Raw genomic sequence first — 24583 nt, 5'->3', positions numbered from 1 at the left:
ACATGAAATATACTTAAAGAATGGTGCCCAAAAGCCTTGAAACATCAGATATCAAATTTTAAAGTACGTTTAATATCTTTTTTTTCAGCATGTGAACTGTTAAGCTGGCCTTCATCTTTGAAATGCAGCGATGAGATATATTACCTTATTTTGCAGGCAACCTATACAAAAAAACAAATGCATTTAATTTATTCCTCTTTAATGTGGGAAGAATAATTCAAGGTGTTTGTCATGGGAAGCAAGTGAATGTAGTAACTTTTACATGTAAAGAGCTTCTAAAGCCACTTTCCAAATCAACAAATTTCAGGTTAGCATTTCTTTCTTATTTCTTTCATCATGTACAGATTTAATATCATCAGGAATAAATCTAAATTGTTTGCTTCTTTTCTCCTAATTCCTGAAGCAATGTAAAAGCCTAGAGAGGTTTGAAGTGACAGGATTACAAGCAGTCTTTTGCATACATGGCCTTTAGGGATAGCGGCTACCTTGCATCTAATAAACAAGAAAGTGAATTCGTTGAATAATGAATTAAGTGGCATAAGTTGTGATAACAAGGAGCAAATGTAACTTCAGACGAATGGTATTTGCTTTGTGTGGGGTTATCTGAAAGGGCTGATGCTCTGCCAAGGGAGACTAAAAAAAGCCTCATTATATTAAGACGTTCTTTTACAGAACAGTCTAAAATGATCTTGCAGTTCCCCCACTCCCCCCATTTGCTGAACTCCTTTGTGTGCTTCTATCAAATCAACCACCTCCACCAGGGGGATAACTAGGATTCTTTCTGACTGTTGAGTGTTGTTTAAAATGAAAATTCCTAGTGAGTTTTAGATGGGTCACCCAACAATTAAATACAGATGTCTAATTGGTTCATCCATATTAGGGTCAGCGGCTGGTTACAGAATAAAAGGTTGTGGTGCCCCCATTGCATAGTTCTGAACCAAATTAAATTATTAATCTACTCTTTGCTTCAATGTAGCTTCACGGGGATTCCTAACCTGCCATGCCGAATAAAACAGAACGACTGCTTTATATTTTCATTATGGAAAATTATATTTTAAATTGCAAATGCTCTCCTATTTAGCCTGCATTGTGTAACTCATTGGATATGTAGAAATGTCTTCAACAGTCAGTGCTTATAAGTTGTTTGTTAATTTCTAGTTGTAACTGGAAACTATGAAACCATCAAAAAAGATGATTTGCATGCAGTACCAATTCTCTAGTCAGGACCAATTGAACCATGGAAAGCAAAGTTGAGACTTAGAGGACCATTATCTTTAACTCTTAAATTCAAAAGATATAATTAAATAAGTATGTCACAGAAGGCTTTGTAATCTAACATGAGCTTCAGGTTAATTCAACTAAAGATATTTTCGTGATAGTAATTCCTGCAAGGAATTAAAGTTCTAGTTTTTGTGACCTTTTATAGTTATTTAGATTTTTTTTCTATTTAACTACTCTAAAAGTGAGTATTAGCTCTGCAAAAGAAAATATGACTGCATTCAGTTTTCTAATAAAGCATTTAATAGTGTCTTAATAATTATATTCTCTTACCGACCATAGGTGCAGTTGCAATAAAAAATAACCATATATGCTTAGAAATTATTTTTATAAATTAATTTACTTTTTATGATGACATTGTTAAAATTTCAGCTGTACACTTTAACGGTAAGGCATATATATATTTACACTGTGTGTTCACCTCCCAAAGTTAGATTTCTTTTTGTCACCACATATTTGACCCCCTTTACCCCATCAACTTCCCCCCTTCCCCACTCCCTACCTTCTGGTAACCACTAGTCTATAGTCCATGTCCATGAGTCTCTGTTCGTCCTGTTTATTTGTTGCTTTTAGGTTTCTTTCCCACATATAAGTGATATCATGTGATTTTTAACTTTTTCTGTCTGGCTTATTTCGCTTAGTTGTGAGATGTTTTCTGACAATGTTTTAAATACATGCCTACTTTTTATTTTACTTAAAATTTTTAAAGTTATGAGATTCTTAGCAGAATTAACTCTAAAAGCTGGTTGACCTTTAGATTGCAGTATGATTTCTAAAGATAAACCACTTAGCAATCAAAACCGAATGGGAGTTCCATTTTTGATCTATATCATTGGTGGAAGTTTTGAATTTCATTCCTTGGTTCATTCCTGTGTTCGGATGCATATGTGTCTTAGCTGAGTCTGTTGGAACACATAAAAACTTGAAGGCCAGTGAAAGTATTTTATAAATTTGAAATATTTTGTAAATAATCTAGTTTGTTCACTTATTCATCAGAACATATTTATGGACATCCACTATGTACCAAGTATATGTTTAAGGAGCCATGCAAACAAGGGGAAGTGAACAAGAGAAAGTCACTTCTATTGTGGAGTTTACATCCCAGTGGAGAAAAATGAAACAAATAAGTCAGTAAATAAATTAGCAAGAAAATAATAGAGCAAAGTATTGGAAAGAAAGCAGAATAGTGTTCCGAAAGTGACCCAAAAAGAGAAACTTCTTTAGACAGGGTTGTCAAGGAAAGCCTTTCTAAGAGGGAAGCATTTTTGCCGAGACCTCAGCCCTGAGAAAGCATTCCAAGCAGAGAGAATAGCAGATGCCAAAGCCCTAGGGTGGGAATGAGCCTGGCATCTACGAGAAACAGAAAAAAGCAAGGTTGGCTTCCTGAGCATGCAAGCTGGGTGGTTACAAAGGGTTCCATGCTTAGAAGGTCCCCAATTTAATGCTCCTGTCACCATATTAGAATTCTTAATTATTTTTTAACAAAGGATCTCTCACTGTTCCTGTAAATTATGTAGACAGTCCTGGAAAGAAATCTAAAATCTTATATAGTTAGAATGGTGTGTGTGTGTGTGTGTGTGTGTGTGTGTGTGTGTGTGTGTGTTAGAGTGGGGCAGGTGTGGATTAAAAGTAAGGTCAGTGATGATATTTCTGAGTATGTGTGGTGCTGGCATCAATATAGTTTATGAAAGATCGGTTGCACTTTACAATGCAGACATTTTTGTCCGCTGTGTAGAAAACGGAAATACTATTTTTGTTCTATATTTAGCCAAATCTTCACATACAGATGATAAATTCCTCAAGGGTAATGTTGTTCTCTTCTGTGTATTGTGTATACTTCATAGCACTATGTGATTAGCTATTCCACAAATATTAATTGCAGCTAAAAGGAACTTGCCTTCTCTTTTAACCCAATAAGGCTTCGTTGGGGGAAAAAAAATTAGGCATTTAGTGTTCACATTTGAATTTTTGTTTTCTTCCCATTGTTAAATTGTAGTACCAAATCTGCATGACAATTTAACAATCGGGTCGAACCGTATCCAATTCTCGATATTCGACCATATTTTAGACTTAGAAATTAGCAATTTCAGTAGTTCATAGCAGATTGAAATTGCTGTGTAAAGTGGAAATCTGGCAAGCATCTGTCTAACCCCTGCATTGTTTATTTAAAAGAGGGAAAGACGACTAGTTCAGGCGAAGTGAATCCACCCTGCAGCAAGGCTTTTCTGCCATTCAGCAACTCCCTGCTCTGCCAGTAATGGATTCTATGGCTTGACACCCACTTTCTACTATATTTTGCATTATAGATAGTGGTGAGTTGCCAGAAATTACTTATGAGTAGCCTAAGTCCAAATCTAGTTCAGAATTGCAACAGGTTACAGGGTTTTGGTTTACACTGTTTTTCACTGATGAGCTTTCCTCAAGGCAAATCTATTCCATTTGTTGATGGCCATGATGATTTACTCAATGGTCAGTAAGTACAATGACATCATGGGGTCACGTGAGAGAATCTGGCTGGCCATCAGGGGTTTATGTCATATCAGGATTTCTCTGATCAGGACAAAGAGGGCATTTTACAATTCAAGTGACATAATGAGCTGACAGAACCTCAAAAAGGAAAAAAGTCTTATCTATGAGGCACTTTGGTTGTTTGCTTCTTAACTTTTCTTTTGGAATGGTTGTTGGTTCTTAATAATCACTGTCGAGTTGCTTCTTTTTCAAAATTTTTAAATCACAGTTGACATTCAATTTATATTAGTTTCGGGTATACAGCATAGTGGTTAAAGATTTATACAACTTACAAAGTGATCTCCTGATAAGGCTAGTACCCACCTGTCATCATACAATAAATACAATATTATTGGGTATATTCTGTATGCTGTAGTTTACATACCTGTAGTACTATTTTTTAACTTCCAATTTGTACTTCTTAATCCCTTCACTCTTTTCACTCAATCCCCAACCCCTCTCCCACCTGGCAACCATTGGTCAAGTTGCTTCTTACCTGGCGCTCTTTTATATTTAGCAATACACTAAATTCCATTAGTTTATGGTTCTGCTTACATTTTCCATTTCTGCATTTTATTGCTTGCTTTGGTTTCCCAAAATCGTCTACGCTTTGAACATTTTGAACCTATCTACATATTTTTCGAGTCAGTAGCAGGATTATGAAGTACTTTCTTAGTAACCTAACAAATATGAAAAATTTCTAAGAAGTTTTAGCCTTACCTCAAAAATATTTCTTAAATATACTCATTATTCCCCTTTACATTTTTCCAGTAACTGTCCATGGCCTTATACTGAAAGGTGTCTACTCAATTCCAGAATGCTGAGGTAGAAGCATGTGTTTGATTTTTTCTAACACTTGAGCTACACAGGACCTCCAAATTGAAAGTGAAATAAATTCCAACCACTTGGATATTAGAATCTATATAGTTTTCTTCTGAACTTTACACTAGAAATATTTCTTGAAAGAAGAAAGATAGGAAGAAAAGAAGTGAGAAAGGAATGCTATCAAGGAATTTATGATCTAGTGATAGAATCAGACAGACAAGATAGCAAAAGAAGATGCGCTATGTTACGAGAATACAGGTATTTACAAGTGCTTAGAGCAGAGATTTGTAATTTGGTTTTCGAGAAGTCAGGGAAGGCTTCCTGACACCTAAGCTGAAAGTAAACCTTTTAAAAGCCTGCGCAGGTCTCATTTTCCTCTAGATTCATGCAACCCTAAATAAAAGTGGGACGCACTTCGAGATTACTTTGCACAGAGCACCATTGCCTCTTCCTGTGTTCTACTTTCAGTTTTCCTTTACTCTAAGAACCGTTCTACTCTCTGGCTACAAAAGGCCTGTTTAAACCTTTCATGCTGCTTTATTACCCACCAAGAGTTGTGTGGTCTGTGATTGATTACATTGGGCTCATAAGATTTAGAAAAAGTTGTAAATAATGTGATAAACTGCCATGTTAAAAGACAACTTTTGGAGACAAAGTGCTTTTAATCCAAAGGCGTGACTGACTCTCTAATAGTGGGAATTTCAGTGGCTACGGCAGGTGAATGGGAGGTATTTTTTGTGTGTCAGGGGCAATTCAGGAGCTTCCTCCATATTCCACTAAGTAGGAAACCGCACACATTTGCCACCTTTTTCTACCTCTAGAACCAATCTTCTTATTTATTCAATTGGGAAAAATATGGAGAAAATGAAGGATCGAGGAAAATAAAGACGTATAAGAGTAAAGTGGAAATAAAAACAAAGCAATGATCAAATTCCTTCTACCTTCCATTCAAACTGTATTTCTGCCCCTCCTTAGAATAAATGACATCTTTATTCTGTAGCCAGCCTTACCTAATTGAAGCAGCATGACATTGTGTGGAAGAAGCATGGACAGTGGGTACGAATCTCCGTTTTTCTACGTGCTAACTGTATGACCTTGGACATGTCACTTAACCTTTCTGTGCCTCAGTTTTGCTCAGATATGAAAACACTAATACTTCACTTACAGAACATGTTTTGGGATTATATGAGATAACTAACATCTGCTATACATATGTGTTATAGCAGAGTGATCATTATAATGGCAAAGTTCTACTAGAATAGTTAATGAATGAAGGGGATAATTACTGTAAAAGTAAAAAATATTGAACAGTTTTTATCTTTACAAGAATTCCTATGGATTTTTATTTGCTTATTTACTATATACATCCCACCTGCCCCAGCCCTTCTACCCCCAAACCAGGTGTGGTAAATTAGAGAGCTGAGGAGAAGGAGCAGAGGAAGAGTCTTGGTTTGCTATACATCATAAGCTTGTCAGCACTAGTACTCTGTGACAAAAGATATCCTTTTAACCTCTTTCACAACATGCGGTAGAAACTGTTGCTCTGGGAATCCCACTTCTAAGTAGACACTTTGTACACAGAACAGAGAGAAGGTCTTGTCCACTCTGTCACTTAGGAAAAGATTTTGCTGTACTTGTTCCTGCCAGAAGGAGAAAAGGTAGCTCACTGTTATTATGATAACCTCATATTTTATTGTCCCATCAAAACAATAAAATGCTCCTGAAAATTGTTCCCAGGGTCTGTTTTTATATATGTGGGAGGAAATCTCGTTGTTGAACTGAAATACCATTATTGTGACATTATTCACTGAGTTTCTGTAAAGCGTGGCTTTCCAAACGGAAGACCGATTATGAATCTGTGTCATGCAGAGTTGAAGTCACGTTGAAACCTTTTTAAAGGACTAGTTAGCTTGGGAAATTACTGAGTCAGAACTTCTCAACAGCCTTCTAATAAGAATTTAAAGAGATAGGAGTAAAATATTCCTTGCCTCTCCTTCTTCCAAAAGTCAATGGTATTAATTGTGGTTTCCTAAGATCTCTTTTGTACTCAAAGACAAATCCATAAAGGTAGAAATTGTCTTCACCACCGTATGTGGTACTGTCATTTCAGTCATATGTTAGTCATATAAAGTTTTCAATTTCCTCTGTCTTCGTATCCCTCCCACAGAGGTTGTTTAACCCTGCATGCTAACTCTGACTCAGAAGGTTAGATTGCCTCCCCAGAAAGATGAAAATATTCATAGCTAGAAACAAACTCGTCACTGAAGAGCCGAGGTCGAACAACTTAGACTGTCCTCAAAAAATAAAGCAAAACGTAGGTTCAAATTGGCTTCCTTTTTAAACCTAGGAATTCTATATTTTATTGTGATTTCTCTACTCAGAAACTCTGCTTAAGTTTTAGACCACTCATTTTTCAAAACAAGTCTGGATACATCAAATCAGGACAAGTGTTTGCTGAGGGATTTCTTAAAAATTTGGAGATTATTTCTGTATGAGACTTATTTTGGCATGATAATTGTGACTGCTCTAGAAGAAATTTTCATTAGATATCTTGCAAAACACTGCCTTACTATCTTGGAATACATTTTTAGAATTCAAAAAGTAGGAGGCAAGCCAACTCATAGTTGTTCCAAACCTCTACATTTTATCCTTAACCAAGGGACTTTTTAGCCTTTGGCCTTCAATTTTCTTAAATGAGAGGAAGAGAGGCCATTGTTTCATGTGAAAGATGATTTCCAATGTCAGTATGTTTTGGCTTCTACAGGTTTCATGACAAAGCACTTAGTTAAGTTTACAAATAGTGAGATTAGTATGTATACTACTCTTAAAGAATTAATTATATGATGAGGAATGTTAAATGGGCACATAAGTTCCCAACACAAACATAAATCTAGAGATAGAGTTATCAAGATTGTGTCAGTGTGAATATGAAGGATAGGCTATTAATATGGTTTCATATTGTTGATCTTAGAGCAGCCAGTTATTTTACAGCAATAAGCAAACTGGGTTTATTGGGCAATAGCGGAGAATTGCAATTTGGGACAAGCAAGCAATGGCGAAACCATAGGCAAGTCCAAAGAACAAAGGAGAGGGGCTCGCTTTTATTAGGTTTTAGAACAAAATTGGGGAAGGTTGTTTTGGATGAAAGGTCGATGGAGAACATGAATTTGAGACTGCAGTGGTTTCTCATTGGCTGCAAGTGGCGGTTAGTGCATAGTTGCCAGGGCAGGCAGGGATCTGCCTCTATTTTCTCAAAAGCAGATGAAATTCCCATGTGATTAATATCCTTCCTTCTTCCTGTTGGTTATGTGCGCTACAATAAATGGTACATGTGTGGGATATTACTTCTTCAGGGCTTCTCGACTCCATTTTAAATGATGTTTCCTTGATTATTTTCACAGTATTAATTGGAGAGGTGAAGTATCTAAAGTTTACTCTCTGTTATTTGTCAGGCGCTTTATGTTACTTATAATCCTCATGTCTGTTCTGGTAGCTAGGTGTTAGTATTTTTATACTGAATAAAACCGAGGCTCAGAAAAATGACTTGTCCAAGGTAATATAGTTAGTAAGTGACAAAGCCAATATTCAAACCCCAAACTCTTATACTTTAAAGTCCCTTCTTCTTCCACTCAACATAGTGCTGCCTCAATAAGGTAAGGCTAGCTATGGAATAAAGATGTCATTTATTCTAAGAAGTTTGGAAAGAATGAAAATCCTTCCTGGTACATGAAAAACTCTTGGCTAATAGCAAAGACAGTTGGGGGACAGCTGGCATTGTAACCATTACGGACCAGGAAGATTATCCAGAGAGCTATGTGGATTAGCCACAAAAAAAAAAGAGAAAGAGCTAGGAAGCCAAATAGATAGTGAAATATCTCAAGAAGCAAACAAACAAATAGTAAACGCTGCAAGACAATTTGTAATTAATAGCTGAATTGTGTGGTAAAAAATCTCAATGCATCAGCCACTTAGATGGTAGAGATATCTTTCAGGACTAGGTTAGTCAGAAAGTTTGTGGCAGAGTCCAGTTACTTAAACTTAGAAAGATGGATGCAGATAGGGAGGATGTTTCTAGATATGTGGGGCAGGAAAGGGAAGTTTTTGGCCTCTTTAAAAAACTCTGAGAGTTTATGGACCCAAGAGGACAGAAACTAAAGTGTTAGAAGATAAATGGTACATTTGAGGAGAAAAACAAGGTAACGTGTGGGGCGGGGGATTGAATACGAAGCACTCTGGAAGCTGGAAAGAGGTGTTTGATGTTCCAGTAGATGGTGAATGTGGACCACCCTCTGTTTGGGGAGTGATGTAATGGAAAGCATCATCTGGCAGTTTTAGTCAGTCTGAAAGATACAAGATAGACTGAGACTGTGTGAAGTGTTATTCAGGAAGGCCTTTTAGGAGGATGTGATAATTCAGGGAATTATGCATTCATTTCGATGGCCTTTTTTTACCAACTAGAGTTAGATCAAGCAGCATTTTAGAACCCTTCTAGTATGATGACAAGCTACGTTTATAGAAAGGCCTTGCTATGGGCCAGCCAATCTGCTAAGTATTTTACTTTAAGCTAATCTTAACAACTATCTATGAGCTATAGAAATTTTTAACTGCTTGACTTTCCATTAAGAAAAAAACAAAACTGATTTAGTAAATAGCAAGGGCCAAGATATGAAGACAGGCAGTGTGGCTCCAGATTGTTTAGCCTGGGGACAGTAGGTAAACCTAGTTTAAAGCTCCTGAGAAACACCGAACAATTGTTATTTATCAACATACAAATGTTACAACAGACATAAGTTTCTGCCACATACACGAATATAACAAGTAAGAACTTGAATGTTCACAAACATTGCTCTAAGGTTTTTACATGCATTATCTCATTTAACCTCACACCCTATGTGATAATAATATTCCCAATTTTTGAGGAGAAACTGAGGCTTCAGTTAATTATATAAATTGCCCACAGTCACATAGCAAGTAAATGGCAAAGATAGGATTTCTATCGTGTTGTGATAAGGGAAATTGAAAAATGCTCAAAAGACTTGGAAAAAAGTAAGAAATCACATGTGAGTGAGGGAATCAGAAAAATGTACAAAGAGGTTGCATTTGAACTGATATTTAAGGGATGCGTGGGATGGTGGAAAGCATTTCAGGCTGACAGAGGACTAAAGTGGGAGGAAAGACTGTAGGCAGAGAGACCACTCATGTTAGGCACTCAGAGAATTGCTGAATGAATAGGTGCATGCAAGAACATAAGAATGAATCGGCAGGGACGGCAAAAGCAGGGTGATAGTCGTAACTGAGGGGGGAATAACAGAAGAGACATTGCAAAAGCAGACTTACAGCAAATAATTGGGATTTCGGTGAAAGGGAACCAGTGGGAAAGAATGTTTAGACTTGGCAGGCATATATTTCGAAATGTTCCTCACAGAATGAGAGCTGGCATCTGGAATTTGGAAATAAAGTCATTATACACACCTATCAATTAACTTAGTTGCTAGTACTGCAAAGAATTAATTTTAGAAAAAATTAAAACTTTGAAAACACTTAGGCCATATAGAATTTTGTACAATGCTACCTTTCCATATAAATGGGTTATTTATAATAAAAGAGATCAAGAGAGACAAAGTAAAACAAATTGGTAAGAAAAATACTGCTTCATTTCAAGAGAAGTTTCAGTGTTTGTACATTTTAAGTAGCTGCCTTCCATAGTTTTGGGATTATATACCAAGCAAATGAGATTTAGCAGAATTGTGACCAGGCCAATTAGAGCATTTCCTTTAAATGCTGAAGTTCTGGGAAATTGATTTACATTGAGGAGAAATTTAAGGTAATGTTCTGGGAATGTGAGACCGAAATTTCCAGTCTGTCAAAGTCTTTAGGAGAATTGTAGAAGTTGTACCTGGAATTTAATTATTAGCGTGACCTCTTTTGAACTCCTTGAATATAGGAAGGTTTTTGTTTCTGGTTTTTAAATTCTTAAAATTCTTTACACGAACTACTGGAAGAAGAAAGATGATGACTCATCAAAAGTACTGTTCATTCATCATCAGGTGGCTGGAGGCATATTCTGGCAGGTAGCTCCCCTTTAATAACTCACCATCTCACAGTCTAAATAAGAACCGTGTCCACAATAGTTATGACACAAATGCCTAGGAAGATAAGAACAAGAGGGAACTTTGGCAAAGTTGAGCTATCGGCAGATACAGACTGGGGAGCTTTGATCCTGTCATGATGTGAAGGCTTCAGATGTTAATGATGACTGTGTAAAACAGTCCAGTATGGAAGCATCTTAGATAACATTCTTGTAAATTTTTGGCCAGGAACCTAAAACTCGCTTCAGTCTGTGGCTGCAAATTTTGTGCCAAGTAAGACGGCACTTTGCTGGCTCTTTCTTTCTAGAAGGGCCAAATGAGATAGATTGGAAATATGTACTTTGAACAGCTAGGCAGTCTCGGGAAGTTTGCCAAACAAGATTTCCAAATAAAATGTTTGGGAAAGAAAACAAGGATGGACGCTGCAGATGTTGGATGGGTTCCACCAGCCATCTGTGCAGAGTTACTTAGTATCACATCAGCTGAGAGCTGTGGAGTGGCACAAAACTATCGGCAATAACTTCATTGTTAAGTGGGTCCATTTATTTACCAGGCAACCCTCCCTCCCTTTACCAAGATAAAGTATCTGAATGTATCTGAATTTCCTGTGAGAAACAATAACGATGACCAAAATTATTTAAACATGAAGGAATTTCAGCAATTGAACTATTTATTACTTCAGTCCTAATGCATTAGCAGTCAACGAAGGCAGATTAATTTACTTAACGGTGAGCTAAGTGCATTCTTGGCTCACAAAGGGGAATCATTTGCTCACTTAAGCCAGATATCCCCATTTTTGACGGCAAATGTCACTGCCTGGATTTCCCTTTGACAGTCTGGCAACCCTGCACCCCTGTTATAGTATCCATTTATTTGTCTTATTTTCAGCCAGATTAATCCATTCTGTTTTGACAAGAAGACTGATGGGTAATTGATAACTGTGATAGACACAAACAGAAGAGTTGGATGCTGAATAATTCAGCACTTTTCAGTATCAATAAGAGAACAGGTTGAAGAATTTGTGTCTCTATTTACACTTAAACTAAACTAAGTCAGCCCAGACATTTATGCTGCCAGTCTATCAGAAAACCAAACAGTGTACATTCGGTTTCCACCCGACAAAATGTTTTATAAGCTTGTAACAATATGTGTGAAGCTGCCAGAATAATAAATAGGTACAGCAGCCCATGCATGCTAATGTTATGTTGTAAGCAGTTTTGTTGACAAGTGCTAATACTTCTTTCATACTATCATCAAAAGCAGCTAATACAACAGCCATTATTTGCTGGCTTTCCAAGCAAGACATGATGGATTGTGACCTTAATATGGGTTAGCCGAGTTTTGAAAGTTAAACAACTTGCAATAAATCATAGAATTATTACAATGCAGTTTAATTGGTTAAGGACTGTTTATTTCCTAAACAGGGTGAAAAATTTCTGTTTCGGCACTTTTAATTTGCAAAGTGCATTTTCATTATGAATGGCAGTTTAATATTCTGCTCTTTTGTCATGCAAAATATGCAACACACAGGCAATCTATTAATTGGACAAAAATGCATTGCAAGCGTAAATTATCCTTTATATCATCACTTGTGAGCTTTTACATCAATTAAATGTGTTAAATGGAACATAGTTAAAGGCTGTACAACTTGCAAGCTACTTCTGAAATTTAAGTCAAGCTTCAAGATGATTTTAATGACCTTTATTTTTGGCAAAATAAAGTAATTAAGTAATTGTAAATATAAAGGGCAATTTAAAGAGTGACTACTTTCTTAAAGCATAGGTGCATATATGTTGTATTGATTCAGCAGTCTTAGAAAACAGTTAGTAGCACTGGTTCATACTGATATGTTCTGAGAAATGGAATCCACCTCATGTGTTTACTTCTTTCTTTGCTATAGTATAATTTCCAGAGCAGAAATTTCTTTGGCAAATGTGTAGAAAAAGGTAAGGCAGTAGCTCAGCACAACAGAAGAGCCACTTCCATATGCTCTGGTTCAACGATGTACCTTTGCATGGGGCTATTGAGATTGCAGAAGCGGTAACAAAATACTTTGTACTGGAAATGTTGATATGACATATGCTCGATTTTAAGAATGCCAGATCTCTCAATGTGTTCCTGTAAGACTGCCTTAAAATGCATGCAACCTATTCATTCACATACAACTCTGAGCCCCATTTCTCATATTTATTGACAAATGGGCAGACCTTTTAAAAACTTAAAACTTCCACTGGCTTCAAAGATTTTGCATGGGTTGGTCCAGCTGAAGCAGGAATACTTTTGTGCTGTCACTCCAAGTCTTCTTCAAAACTATCGACTGTCAGCAATACAAACTGAAATTTAAAAGTACCTTTTGCTTAGGCATTCCATTCATATTTCCAAGGGTAAAAAGTGTTAATGTGAGAATGTGCATTCTGTTGTTTTAAAAGAAAAATTAAAGAACAATTTTTTCCATTTAAATCATTCATAAAAGCAATACATTAAAATAAACTGTCTAGAACTTAAATGATAAGAAAGGAAGAAACCAAAAGTTGTGCGAACTGAGAAAAATTGTTCATCTTTATTTATACCATACAGTAGCTCAATAGTGCTTCAGATTCTTAGAGATTTCATACTAAAAAGACAAATCTGGTTATTGAATTTTAATCTTGCACTAATGTCAGTCATTTCCTGTCCTATTTAAATGCCATGCTTACCTAAACTATGCAGTCACTCCTCATCAGAAAAAAAGAGATAGAGAAGCAGGAAGTGGGAGAAAGGGGGAGGAAAGAGGGGAGAGGGAGAGAGAGAAGTGTGTGTCAGGGAGAGATTGTTGCTATATTCAATTGATTGTACTTTTCGCTATTATGATGAAACGCTAAGGCAAGAATATACTGCCCTATAAATAATATGTATTTATTTTGATCAGTTATCATTAAACATCACAAAATACTAAATTTTGATAATGATTTAATGTTTTAATCTTATTTTCTGAATTCTATAGAAAATTTTAGCAGAGACATAGCCAATATTTAGAATACAAAGGTGAATATAACCCATACTGTTAACATATGAAGCCAATAGGAAGTTGAATTGATTACAGTACTTCCTGGGTCCCTTTTCAAAGTCATTAATGAATAGACTAAATCTGTATTGTATGTAACAATCAGATTTCCTGAAAGCTCATATACATGAAACTGAAAGTACAATGACTATAAATGTCATCATTTTAATATGATTTTTTTTCAGTTATCCCTTTCAACTAACTTTTCACCACATTTTCAGTTATTACCTTCAACTTTTTACCATATTTTATTTTTAAATTTCAAATATACAGAAAGGTTTAAATAATTTAACAATACCCACATACCCATTACTTTGACTCTGTTCTACTATACTTGCCTTTTCACATCTATCCATCTATCCATCTTTCTACCCATCCATCAGTCCATCTTATTTTTTGATGCGTTTCAAAGTCAGTTGCAGCCATCAGTATACTTCTCCCTAAATACTATAGTGTGCATGTCATCAATTAGAGTGCAAATTTTGTTTACTGTTCTCTTTTTCTTTTGGGGGTAAATCTGTGTATAATAACATGCGCAAATCTTAAGTGTAGCCTTTGATGATTTACAACAAACTTTTGGTAAGCTCTCACCATGCTGATCAACTCTATTAGATGTCAGGATAGAATGAGGTTCAGTGACTATAAAGAACTCAAAGGCCGTATCTTCAAATTGCTCACAATTGTTAGTATGAGCTAATCTACAGGGCCACCTCTTACTTGGGACATTCACCTCTGGAGGTCTTAAATTTATTCTGTTTTGCTAGGATGGATAATTTATATAATAAAGCTCCACAACAATTACTACACTCTCTGATGTGTATCTGTTAGGTGCAAAGCATTTTGCTAAGTGCTGTGGAGAACACAAAGGAGTCAAGATACAGAGGCCGAGATGTGGAGTCCATCAAAGAGCATTCAGTAAAACTGTGTGCTACACACTTAAAGTGGACTAATACAAGATCGTGTATATTTAAAAGCCAAGTAAGTGAGGAAGTTTCAGGGAGTTCAGAGGAAGATAAGAACACCCTAGAGTGTTCTTGAAGGTTCCCCATTCTCCACGCCAACCATCCATCAGCAACCAGAGTGACCACTTAAAAAGTAAATCATGTCTAGTCACTCTCCTTGCTTAAAATCCCTAGATGACTTTTCAGCACACTTAGAAAAACTGCCAACTCCTATGTGGCCCTGTGTGATCTGGCTTCCCACTCACCTGCTTTTATCTCTTCTCACTCCCCATGTCGTCTTTGCTAGCTTTCTTCTCCTCAGACACACCAAGCTGGCGCTACAGCTTTTTCTCCTGCTCCCTTTCCCTGGAACACATGTCCCCTAACTCATCAAATAGCTGATCCCTTTTCATCATTCAGGTCTTAGGCCAAATGTCTCCAGTGAAAGGTCTTCTCTAAGGAAAGAAAACTACCCATACCACAAATCACCCTGCCCCAAGTCAAAAAAATATTTGCTGGAGTCAACGTGTTGGCTTGCTGCAGTATCCTGGAACTGAGTTTAGAAAGTTTGCGCAGAAGATTATTGGATAAAATCTGTTGAAATCAGCAATAAACTAGAAGAGTCAAAAAATAAAAAGGAAATATTGATAGGACTTGATGAGCATAAATATGTGGACAGAAAGGCTGCAATCAAAGAGAACTTGAAGATATTTAAACTAGGAAACTAGAAGGAATAAAAACTCTAGCATTAAACCCAATATCAATATCAGACTCTTTGTGGAGTATTTATCATGTAACATTTGTAAGTGGACATGAGAGAGAAAAGAATAACTCTGGAAGTTTATTTTGGTACTGTAAACAAGCAGGAAAAGTTTACAAGCCTTCCTAAAACTTCGCTGCAATGAAAGTAGTTAACATAAATGAGATCAGAAAAAAAAAGAAAACCTCGAAGTATTCATTCAATGAGTGACTATATTAGTAGCTGTGTTAGCTATTATTTGTAAGTCTGATGCCATTATTTGACCATTTAAACTTGAATTTAGAAATACATAAAATAATATTTGCAATAAAAAATGTAAATGAGTGTGGTAACACAGCTGGTGATAAATCAACAGCACTTGAGATTACATATTTGACTTGAGGTTTGCAATGTATGAGACTTTCGGTCTTCCACAATGTAGATGACATCATATTAGGCAGTGTTTCTTTCAACCTTGACTTCTTTTGTTTGTTATAGCATTTTTTTTAGTGTGTCCATCACATCAGAAATTCATGTACAGCTTAAAAACTCGTGCAAGACTCAGTTTATGAATTTACAACTACGGATTTTGTATACTTTAACTTAGAATAGCTCTACATATAGCATGTAATTTTATCATCACAATAGTCTGTGAGATAGACATTGCTCTTAAATCCAGATGAAGAAACTGAGACACAGTGATTTTATTTCTTCAAGTTTTCGCACAGCTTAACAAATAGTACCTATTATTTTTGTTTCTTAAGAGCTGAGACAAAGCATTATCGCTGCAGCCAATTACTGAAATCCTCATTCCTCTACTTCTCTTCACTGCCTTACCTCTGCTGTAACCCCTCCTCCCATAACTCATTTAATATTTCATCAGCTCTATAACTATTGTGAAAAATTATATTCATTCCTGGGAAAGTAAGGTAGAGACTTTTTTTAAAATAGGTTTTTCAAAAAAGGTTAGCTGCAAGCTGACATCATCATAAAAATTAGGGATCCTTGACATGTCAAAGTGACTAAAGCACAAACGCTTGAAGAAGCTCAATATCAAGGAATGAGAGACAAACTTAAAAAAATATATATCTTGTGTTTTCATAGGTGTGACCTGCTCCCTTGAAAAGGCCATTTCAATCTCAAATTTCTATTACTGTTTACCATCCAAAAACATTGTTCAGTAATGCCTTATCACTATACAAGAGTTGTTCCAATATTTCTCAAGGAACCATGTCAATTTGGGTTATAGTATATGCTACTTAAATACAGTAGAAATAAGTTAATCTGCTGAGGACATTGAATCTTTTCAAAGCTGTTCTAAAAATGCTATGAAAGAGAATAATCATAACATGCTAATTTGTAGATTCCCTATTCTTACATTCCTTGTTCTTGCCTCTACTGTAGCCTTAGGCAGAATTTTGTAATTTATCAACATCACTCCTGTGTCCCAAATCCCATTCTTCAGTATCAAAAATATACAATTTTGAAAGTTAAAATAATAGAATTTCCTATGTAGGAGTTTAGTCCATACGAACCTTATCTATTACCTGTTAATATATTTTAAAATATTTCATCACACCTTGTTCACTAACTACTTTACACAGAAAGGCAAATGAATTTGTTAAGAAAAAAAAAAATCTTTTACTTTCTGTGAGTTATGCAAAGATCAGGTCTAAAGCAAGAAACATATCTGTGTGAATTTTTTTCATTGCAACTATGGCATCTCTCACAACTTTTTATTAAATTGCAATTCCATTACTCTTTATTCCCCAGGGATGGAAAGAATGCACTTTATTTTTTGGCAAAATAAATAAACACCCTGAGTTGGTAAAAATATCAATTACAAGGGTGTCTACCCTAAAAGTCACATTCATTTTGTTTGTTATTGCAAGTTATTAAATGGCTTCCAGGCATGCATATAAAACCTGAAAAACAACGGTTGAATCTATCATGTTAAATTAAAATCTCTCCATAAAAGAGTAAACCCAAATAGTTTATCAGTTAGGGAATGCCATGCCACCCCAGAAGTCAATACAAATAAGACTTTATTAAAACATAACTTAAATGAAGTTCCACAAGAACCCTCGATGGGAATTGTTCTGCTTACATTGAAATGTGGAGAGTAAAAATACATCAGCTGACCTTAATTTCCTTAAAGTAACAAAGGAAGAAAAGAAAACAAATTCTATCCCCCACAACTGGAATTACACTTGAGAAAGAAAATATGGCCTCAAAAAGGTGTATGGGAAACAAAGCCACAACATAATCAAGTTAGACAAGTCTCTGTTTTCAAAGCAGACAATTCAAACTCACTAATATTTGTCCTCATGCTAAGTTTCTTTTACCGTTTGTCTAATAATGTACCTTCTTAAGTCAACCCCTGCAATTCTATGTAGCTGCCATGAGTTGGGGACCCAGCACATTTCCTTTTGTCTTTATTCTTTTTACTCGATAAATATTCTTGTCATGATAGTTCTCTATATTTTTTCCCCGAAGCAACTCTCACGGTCATTTGTACAAAATTTAAAAAATGTGCTCAAATTTTGACAATCAGGCTGTACTACAGATAAAATAGTTTTCCAGATACAGTTCTCAGCATGTTAGCTGTAACTCTTCCCATTTCCAACTAGATAAATGAGTGTTATCATACCCCCGTCTGAGAGTTAATGATCTACATTATCATGTTAATTGGCTACAAATATTTCATAGAATGGATGCCCTACATATATGAGTAATCTGTAATTGAATATTTACCTGGTCTGTAATATTTTATTTAAATAATGTAATGATAATTCTTAAGATCTTTGAACATCTACCCAGATAGGTCAACATATGATAAACAAAAAATACAAACCAAAAATCAGCAACCATTTTCAAAGAGTTGTATTGTGAAACATTTTTCAGATAGATAAAATAAAATCCTACTATCTTCAGCCTTTCTGCTTTCTTGTGTACCTAGTGGATTACTGAAAGCCAAGTTTTAAAAAATTATTTCATTTGCTTTTTTAAAAAAATAGCTCTCCTAATAAACAGAATGTAGTCTTTCATACTGTCTCCCAAATATGGAAGATACGGAATTACGTATGCAAACACAAAAAGGGAGTTCTGCATTTATGGTGACAGGTGTTTAAGGACACACCACTATGCTTCCTGTGTAAACTTATTCTAGCATTTAGATGAGAAATGAGCCTATATGAAACAATTTCATTCTGTACAAAGATATGCCTCAAGGCCCTACTGAGCCACACATAGCACAGATTAATGTTATGACTTCTGTATGTTGAAGAAGTAAAGTAACTGTGAGCCTAGGCAATTCTCCAGAACAGTATCCTTCATGTAGTGACTCAGCAGCCAAGGCCACTTCCATTGTTGAATCTGCCTTAGGCACACAACCTCTTTCATTGCCATGGCCATGAAAGAGTCCACTGAAGGGTCTCTTCCCACTGGCAATCAAATACTTCAACATGTGGTAAATCAGCTCACAAACCCCAGGCCAACACTAGTCACATGGCTCTGTCTAAATGGAAAAAGACACATGGACTATTTACCAAGCATGACTGTCATCATCATCATCTATTTATTTTTTTCCTTCTAGTTTTTGTCATGGCTATTTTGAAAATCTGGTCTATGGCCATGCTACCCTGAACAAGCCCGATCCCATCTGATCTCGGAAGCTAGGCAGGGTCGAGCCTGGTTAGTACTTGGTTGGGAGACCGCCTAGGAAGACCAGGTGCTGTAGGCATAAAAAATAAAAATAAAGGATTGTAAGCTAACAAGGTCCTTGCAATCTGTGAGGTCAACCAAAGGTAATAGGGATGGAGCAGGTCTAGGACAATCCCAGAAAAGAGAGATGTAGTCATCAGCAAGACCCCAATGAGAGTCCTTAAAGAGGCACACATCTTCAAGTCCATCTTTGGACTCCGAGGTCCCAAGCTAACATGTTTGCTGTTTGCCCTTGTCCATTGTTGGGTCTTATTGCTCTGCACTTTCTTCTTTAGAAATATTGTAAATTACTTCTATGTAGTTAATATAACTGATCTTTAGTAAGATAGTCATCACTTCATGGTTCAGTTGCCCTTCTCTAGTCCACATTAATTGAAGTAGGGAACCTGGGGCCTTTGCTGGTAAAGATTTTAATGCTATTTAAGAAAATAATAAAAGTGTTCCCTTCTGACAGAAATTTGTAGTTTGATAATATTTATTCATATCTTTTTTAAAATGTCATGACAAGAAATGGCTTTTATTTTGAAGAGGAATCATTTTGAATAATTAACCATGAATTACTCTAATTAGCAGAAAATAATTATAGATTGGACATAAGCTTTTTTTTTAATGCAAAAGATAGTTACACTATTGGGAAAATGATAGATGTTGAGATGAATCCAAAATAGGGCTTTTCTTTGAATCAGTCTTCAACTAAGACATTTTAAATGCTTCCCATTAGAAAACATTCATATTTCTGCAAGATAAAATTTATTAGCAAGCATATGTCATTGGTTAGAAAATCATTAGTATAACAATTAAAGAAGACATCTTTAATTCTTCCTAAAAAATAAAATGTAGTTTCATTTGTTCTTTTCATAACACTTTCTGGATCAGAAGAAAACCTTAGATAGACTCAGCACATTCCTACGTTGCAAGAATGCTTACAAAACTGTATGTGGAGTTTAACATATTCAATTCACTTGGAAAATGTTTCTCAAATGATTGACATGACAGTTGTATTTATGGTTCTTGTCTTCAGAGAAGAGCTTGTAGAGACAGGACATGTGGAAAACTGATGAAAAAAGTAAGACAGATTCCATTTTCAAACAATTTCTGGACAGACCATCAGCAGAACCTAAATGAGAGCTCACGAAGGGACATAGAGGGCGTAGTCCACTGAAAGTACACTTTTGAGCTAAAGAGAGCAGAGATGAGTGCCCCAGGAGACATGTGCCCCAGATATAGCACCAGAGGTAACTAGGGGGCCCTAACGAACTCTCTGACTTGAACAAGTGTCATAATGCCTCTTTACCTGTTTCTTTATTATTAACACCACTCATATACCAGGGTTGTAACATAGTGAAAATGCAATGTGAAATTAACTTTTCAAAGTTAAAAACAGCAACAATAACAAAAAGGTATAGTATTATTTGGTCAAAATGTAGTTTTAATATATTTGATTTTTACCAATAAAAATGTACTGACACTGATAGTTAGAAAAGAGGAGTATCTGGTATATTCATGGTTGAAAAACTATGACTTCTTTTCATATGAATATCATAAAGAAAAACAAGTAAAATGATGCCTTATTGCATCACAATATGTTTTATGATTATTGAGAGCTAATTATGCAAGAGTGCATCTTTGCAAAGAAATATCTAGTGGCATTCCAATCACTGGTCACAAATGTGTCCCTTGGCACATTTTATTGTGATTTTGCAGATTAGGTTCCAATTTAAATAACATTTTTGTTATTTAAATCCTTGCTTTTTCCCATATCATTCTCCTGCCACCATCTGGAAAGTTGGTTTTTCTTGATAAGTGAGGTCAAGGCTTATGCACAGGATAAAATACCAGGCCCACCTTCTCAAAGAAATCTCAGCACCCCTCCATCCTGTTTTTATACCATCTTCTTCTATCTTCTTTCCTTCTTACCTAAAGTATTGAATGAAACATTATCTTCAGTGACTCACCGTTAGAATGTATGTTGGTTGCCTGAGAGAAAAGAGAAAGGCCCAAGAATCTCCTTCGATCTTCTCTCATTGGTTATTAGCATGGAATATTTTATATGATTAACTAAATCAGTTAGCTTTACCGTATAGGTCAGTTGTCCTTGTTTGACTAGGATTTCAGGAGGATCTGTTTAGTGGTTGTAATAGGTGAACTTTACCGTTCGTTTCAACCCAAACATATTTTATTACAAGTAGTCTTGTGTAGCCGGGGGCGCATCTTGAGAGAAAAACCGAAGGTAGCTTACTAGATGGAAATGAAGATCATCAAGGAGAATTACACAGTTCAGTTTTGCCTGGAACTGGAAGGCAAAAGCATGGGTGAGAAAAATGAATCCCGATAAAATACCTAGCAAGCCACACACACCCTAACTTTCCAACTCTTACATCTATTCTTTTTGAGCAGGAAAAGTGGGTTTTCTAAAAAGAAGACAAGGTTCTTTGGGGAAGAGGAGAGAGAAAGGAGACTGTGTATTTATCCCTTCAGTGATAGGAGGAAACAAAGAATAAGATGGATGCCTCATTCTTGGGGACTACTTAGATTTTCCATGACCTTGAAATCTTAAAAGCTCAGGCAGCCAAGGATCTGAGCTCAAACTTTTGGTGATAGAACGAACTCGTGGCTGAAGAATGAGCAGAGGCTATGTTTCCACTTTCCTTGTCCACTGGGCCTCACTCCCAGATTTTTAGGAACCTTCTTCTCTCTGAATGTTTTCTCATTTGGCCTCTTCGGGACTCTGGTTCAGAAGACCATATCTTGCATTTGCCTTGACCAAGAGACTCTTATCTCGGACATAGATGAGGGCCCTAATATACACACACATTGGCCATGTCTGATTTTATGGAAATAATCCTTAAAGGCATGGTTTGGTGAGACTTTTAGCCCATCCGCGAGGACATAGAAATATCACCATTTACTTATGGTCAATAAACATTATGTGGATTAGATGGGAACGTCTTTTCTTGTAACAACTAGGGGAGGCCAAGGAAGTGGGCAGATTCCTGGTCCTGGTCACTAAGTATAGAAGCCACTCTAAACTCGAGCTCTTTCTGGAAGCCTGGCAGGCTCCAGCCCTGGGGCTACAAGGGTAGGACCCTCAGGGTCACACTTGGCACTCTGTGGAAGAATAAGCATTATTAGCAACCTCTCCCAATGGCATTGAAACCCAACACTTGATTCTCTGGGAAGGCAGAAAATAAATTGTAAGGATTCTAATAAATAGGCTTTATTTTTTTTTTTTAATTACGAAAAGAATGAAACAGTCAAATTTGATGGAGCATGTAAAAATTCACACATGGATTAACAGTGAAGAGTCTAAATTGTAGTTCATAGTAATGCTTGAAATATTTTTGTCAGGTAGAAGAGTCTGCTTTAATATTTAAAATAAGCGAATAGTAATAGTTTTCATTCCCATATTAAAATAAGCCTAAGAATTTCAGTGAAGTTTATCCTCTTTATATTGGCTCACCATATACAGAAAATGTATAAAAGTACCAGATTAAATTATTTATCACAAATTATTTCTTAGAAGAATTTTTTAAAAACTATTGTGATATAATTGACAATAAACTATGCTGTTTAAAGTGTACAAATTTATAAGTTTTCACATGTTATACCCTTTAAACCATCTGTAGAATCAATATAGTAGGCATTTCTGTTATCCCCCCAAATTTCTACATGCCCCCAGGTGATGTCTCCCACTCTCTCCTCCCTAACTCCCAAGGAACCACTTTAGTTTGCATTTCCTAGAGTGTTATGTAAATCGAATCATACAGTCCATACTCTTCGTCTGGCTTTCAGTCAGCATGATTATTTTCATATTCATCCATGTTGTTGCATGTATCAATAACATGTTCATTTTTTCTTTTTTCTTTTTATTTTTTATTTTCTTCTTTTTTTCTTTTTTTATCGTAACATTGGTTAATGAAATCCAATAAGTTTCAGCTGTACACTTTAACAGTAAGGCATATATGTATTTACACTGTGTGTTCACCTCCCATAGTTAGATTTCTTTCTGTCACCACATATTTGTCCCCCTTTACTCCGTCTGTCTCCCCCCTTCCCCCACAACACGTTCATTTTTATTGCTTTGTTTATATATTGTTTATCTATTCATCTGTTGACGGACATTGGATTGTTTCCAGATTTTGACTATTACAAATAAAGCCACTATGAATATTCATGTGTAAATATAAATTCTTAATTAATAGAATCTGTATCAAGATTCACAGAAGTTGGTTTAATTGTTTTTTCTTATATAAATTTACTATATTTAAATACTGTGAATATGGGATATATTTTTGAAACCTATTCACATAGAGTATTTTTTACAAGAAAACTTTTTTCCTTTATAGCTCATGATCTTAGCATGGTAATATTTATAGTCTATTTCTGATAGATATATCATTACTAAAAAATGTTTTTGTCTTAGGTTAACTACATTCAATTAAAGAACTACATTATAGAGTACTTAACTGTATAAAACTTAGTGATCACCAGTGCAAAAGCACAAAATGGATAGGATCTACATACTGTATAAATAAGAACTCAAAGCTGAATAAAGTGAACAACAACAACAAAATCTATGGGTTAAGGTCACAGAAGTAATATTCAGTTAGAAAATAAGAAATAAATTCACCGCGACAAGTAATTTATTGGAGACCTCGAAGCCTGGATAGGTTTTAGCAGGTGAGGTTGAGAAGAAGTATGCAATGGGGAGGAAGGAACATAAATTAGAGCTCAGAGGGGAGATATATGGGGTAAATTCTTGGACAAAACTCTCCAATTTACTCGGAGCACAGGATCAATTCTGTGGTATGTTGGCAATTTCCCATTTCTTCAGACCTCTTTTGGAATGTTTGATTCTGCAGTTTGGTTTGGTCCAACAGCCATTCCTTAAATGTCCACTAAGTAACAAGCGCTGTGCCAAAGCAAGGGAATAAAAGATGAAAACGTACTTATTCTCTTTGCCCTCAGATCACTTATAGTGGGGCAAATCCTTTCATGTATTATTATTACAAATATGCACAGAAGACCGTCAGTTAGAGAGGAGCCCCTACCCCAGCCTGTGGAGTCAGACAAAGGTTTCCAAAAGCAGGATGGTCAGAACTCGTCTAGGTGGATGAGGAAGAGTTAGGTAAAAAAAGAGATGTAAAGATGTTTAAGGAACAGGAAAAAAGCATAAACTAAAGCAAAAGGTGTGAAAAAGCACTTGAGTTTGGGAAACTCTTGATAGTTCAGGATTCCAGAGCATTCATTTGAGTAGTTTCTAAAAGAGAGTCATTAGTGCTCCAATCTTTTTGGTTTTTGTATGTTTATTTGTTTTTTTGCTGTGGTGCTCAGATGGAAATATAGGCCTATAACTTCTATTGCAGGTCCACACCCTTCACCTAAAGACTCTCGAATTACTAATGGCGTTCTGTTCCCAGAATACATTCATATTTAC

At 35.9% G+C, this 24583-nt stretch overlaps 1 protein-coding gene and 1 pseudogene across 15 annotated transcripts in view; both read left to right on the top strand.

Moving 5' to 3' along the window:
* The window catches only part of KIAA0825 (KIAA0825 ortholog), a 356002-nt gene that overhangs the window by 264569 nt on the left and 66850 nt on the right, over positions 1–24583 (top strand). The gene's annotated exons all lie outside the window — the stretch shown is intronic.
* Positions 19047–19165, top strand: LOC112480690 (annotated as a pseudogene).

This window comes from Pteropus alecto, unplaced genomic scaffold (genome assembly GCF_000325575.1).
Source record: "Pteropus alecto unplaced genomic scaffold, ASM32557v1 scaffold20, whole genome shotgun sequence".
Classification (NCBI taxonomy): Eukaryota; Metazoa; Chordata; class Mammalia; order Chiroptera; family Pteropodidae; genus Pteropus; species Pteropus alecto.
Note: the sequence above shows the minus strand (reverse complement) of the source record. Positions and strands in the feature narration are given on the sequence as shown.